We start from the raw sequence: 4,420 nt of genomic DNA on the forward strand, positions 1-4,420 counted from the left end.
TCCCAATTTCCCTTAAAGTCCAGTACGCAGGCACGAAGCAAATCCTCCAAAGTTTGAATGGTCCTCTCAGACTGACCATCGGTCTGAGGGTGGTAAGCCGTGCTTAGGTCAATACGTGTTCCCAATGCTTCTTGAACAGCTTGCCAAAGTTTGGAGGTGAAATGGCTATCCCTATCGGAGATGATCGAGATGGGGATGCCATGACGAGACACTATTTCATTTATATAAATTTGCGCAAGTCTCTCAGTGTTATAATTGTTTCTAATCGGAATAAAATGTGCCGATTTGGTTAATCTATCCACGATTACCCAAATTGCATCATTTCCCCGGGATGTCTTAGGGAGGTGTGTCACGAAATCCATTGTGATTTGCTCCCATTTCCATTCGGGAATCTCCGGTTGTTGTAACATTCCCGAAGGTTTCTGGTGCTCCGCCTTAACCCTCGCACACGTCGTACACTTGCCGACGTATGTGGCTATATCCTTTTTCATACCTGGCCACCAGTAAAATTCTTTCACATCCTGGTACATTTTATCCGATCCCGGATGTATGGAATATTTCGATTTATGCGCTTCGTCCATGATTAATTCACGAAGGTCATGGAGGGTCGGAATCCAAATCCGACTTTTGAAATAGAGAATTTCGTCTACACGCCGTTCGAAATTCTTCTCATTCCCGAAAAGTCCTTCTTTATCCAATTGGTCCTCTTTCAACACCTCGCGTTGAGCGACTCGAATCAAATCCGAAAGGCTTGATTGGACTACCATTCCCAACGCTCGCACGCGTAGTGGCTTAACTCGATCTTTCCTACTCAAGGCATCGGCTACAACGTTAGCCTTGCCGGGGTGATATCGGATGTCACAGTCATAGTCACTTAGTAGCTCGACCCACCTTCGTTGTCTCATATTCAGTTCTTTCTGATCGAATATGTGCTGCAAACTTTTATGATCAGTGAAGATGGTGCACTTTGTACCGTAGAGGTAGTGTCTCCAGATTTTAAGTGCAAAGATGACTGCTCCCAGTTCCAAGTCATGAGTAGTGTAGTTTTTCTCATGAACTTTTAACTGTCGAGACGCATAGGCTATGACCTTTTTATTTTGCATTAACACGCATCCTAACCCTTTACGGGATGCGTCACAATATACAACAAATCCATCGTCACCGTCGGGGAGACTTAAGATTGGCGCTTGGCACAATCTTTGTTTTAGCGTTTGAAACGCCGTTTCCTGCTCTTCACCCCATTCATATTTCCGATCCTTTTGAGTCAGGAGGGTTAAAGGTTGGGCGATGCTGGAAAAGTTCTCTATAAATCGACGATAGTATCCAGCTAAGCCTAAGAATTGGCGGATTTCCTTTGGAGATTTAGGCGCTTGCCAATCCTTAATTGCTTCAACTTTACTCGGATCAACGTGTATTCCTTGGTGGTTTATAACGTGACCGAGGAATTGCACCTCTTGTAACCAGAAGTTACACTTGGAGAATTTTGCATACAACTTCTCCTGATCCAAAAGCTCCAAAACTAACCTCAAATGTCGCTCATGTTCTTCTTTACTTTTTGAATATATCAAAATATCGTCAATAAATACAATGACGAATTTGTCGAGATAGGGTTTACAGACTCGGTTCATGAGATCCATGAACACCGCTGGCGCATTTGTTAGCCCAAAAGGCATAACTAGAAATTCGTAGTGGCCGTAGCGAGTCCGAAACGCGGTTTTTGGGATATCCTCCTCTTGAATTCTAACTTGGTGGTATCCCGATCTAAGATCAATTTTTGAGAAATAGCTCGCACCTTGTAGTTGGTCGAACGAATCATCGATTCGGGGAAGAGGATACCTATTTTTGATGGTTAATTTGTTCAATTCCCTGTAGTCAATGCACATTCGAAGGCTTCCGTCCTTCTTTTTCACAAATAGTACAGGTGCACCCCACGGGGAATAACTGGGACGTATAAACCCCTTATCCAACAATTCCTGCAACTGGTTGGATAGTTCTTGCATCTCGGACGGTGCAAGTCTGTAAGGGGCCTTAGCAACAGGGCCAGCTTGAGGTAATAAGTCGATTCTGAATTCGACTTGTCAGGTTGGCGGTAATCCAGGAAGTTCTTCTGGGAAAACTTGTGGAAATTCGCGTACCACGGGAATATCGTCCACCCGTCTTTCCTCAGAATCATCGGCCGTCAGGCTCGCTAGATACGCCACACATCCCTGACATACATATTTCAACACCTTGAGGTGGGATATAAATGGTATCATGGTGCCGGATTTTTCTCCATGCACTAATACCTCCTCGTCATCCGACACCCGGATCTTGACGGTTTTCTTTTCGCAGTTTATTTCTACCCTATTACGTGCCAACCAATCCATTCCCACTATCACGTCAAAACTACCCAATTCTACCGGTAACAAGTCAATCAGGAAGGATTGTTCGCTTAGAATAAAAGGGAAATTCCGAACAATCCGATTAACTATCATGGTTTTACCGTTAGCGACCTCTACGGTGTAAGGTTCTATGGTTTCACCAATAGGAAGGTTTGCTATCGAAAGGAATCTAACGGAGACAAAACTTCTATCGGCGCCTGTATCAAATAATACAGAAGCGTAATGATCAGAGACGAGGAAGGTACCTGTCACTACGCTGGGGTCCTGGCGCGCCTCGTTCGCTCCCATCACAAATGCTCGGCCTCGCGCCGGATTGGACGCCTATGGCTGACCCGCGAGTTGTCTCCCGTTTCCTCCCTGATTCAGTTTCGGGCAGTTCCTTTTGAAGTGATCCGTGCTGCCGCATTCGTAGCAAGCACGGCTAGTGGTCACCATCTGGTTTCCTTGCGGGTTCTGCTGTCGGGCTGGTTGAGTTCTAAATGGTTGCGCACGAATAGGTTGCGGTTGACGGTTCAGGTTGTTCAGATTTGTCTTACAATTTGGTGCGTAGTGTCCTACCCTGCCACACCGGTGGCACACCACCTCCTTGCACACGCCACTATGGTGGTAACCACATTTCCCACATTTAGGAAACGTTCCCTTCTGCGGTTCTTGCCTTCCGCCCGAACTAGTCATGGCATAGCTCTGGGCAGCGGGCCTAGCTCGTTTGCCTTGCTGTTTCTCTCGGATCCTATTGTCATACGTACCTCGCTTTCCCCCAGCCGACTCTCCCGTCGTCTTTATCGATCCGCTCCTTAAGAAATCATACGTGACAATACCAGCCTGTGTCACTGCACCCTCATACGTCTGGTGCCCTCCCGCGTTAACTATACTCCTCACTACTGGAGTAAGTCCCCAAATATAACGTTCCACCCTCTTTGACTCTGGGGTGACCAACCACGGCACTAATCGTGACAGTTCATTAAACCGGTTGGTATATCCCAAGTGGTCTGCCCCATGCATCTCTAGGTTCCACAACTCATGTTCCAGTTTCTGCAATTCATTCTTTGGGCAGAAATGTTTCAAAACAAGATCCTTAAGCTCTGTCCAGGTCATGCGGTTTGTCGCCGCCTGACCTCGAGTCTGTACTATGGTGTTCCACCATGTCAAGGCATGGTCTGTGAACGTACAGGTGGCGTACTTAACGACACAATCCTCGGGACAGTTGCTGATATTCACCACTGACTCTATTTTCTCTAACCATTTCACTAACCCATTCGGTCCTTCCGACCCGTTAAACTCTAAAGGCTTGCATAACATAAAGTCCTTGATTGAACAACCCCTGGATGGTCCAGTGCGGTTGGTCTCTACAGTAGGGATAGGGCCATTACTGTCGGTAGCGACCACCGTAGGCGGTGCGTCATTACTCGGCATAGTGTTGTCATTCCTTGGAGGATTAGCATTTTGTTCCCCGTCATTATTTATGGGCGTTTGATTGCTCGGAGGGGTTGGATTGGTCGAGTTATTAATACTGGCGGCGATGCGCGATACTATATCCGGTATCGCCGCCTCCAACTGTTGAGCAATCAAACGGCTCACATCTACTTCCGATATTTTCGTTGATCGTTTCGGTGCCATTCTACACAATCATCAAAGAAATATATATAATCAATACCATCTCAAAATATAAAACACAATACATACTTTATTCATTAGTAAACATTGATTCATATTACACAAACATCAATTTACATACTTTCAGTCAACATTACATAACTAGTTTCATTACAAGGGCCCTATGTCGGTATCATCTCGACATAACCCGTAAAGGGGTCAGTGCTTGAATGATACCCAAAAGTATCTATAGTGATATGCCCTACAAGAGACCCACCCTAGGGGCCAGTGGTTGTACTATAACTAAACAAGATTCACTCCGTGTTAGTATCACCACTAACTACTTACACGGAGTATCAAAAAGCGGTTCAAGATTCTACCATCTAACACATCTACACATGGTGGTAAACCAACCCCACCAACACCGCCACCAGCACCACCAACAC

This window comes from Bidens hawaiensis, unplaced genomic scaffold, assembly GCF_021521415.1.
Source record: "Bidens hawaiensis isolate Kalapana, Puna unplaced genomic scaffold, B.hawaiensis_p1.1 tig00062431_1, whole genome shotgun sequence".
NCBI lineage: Eukaryota > Viridiplantae > Streptophyta > Magnoliopsida > Asterales > Asteraceae > Bidens > Bidens hawaiensis.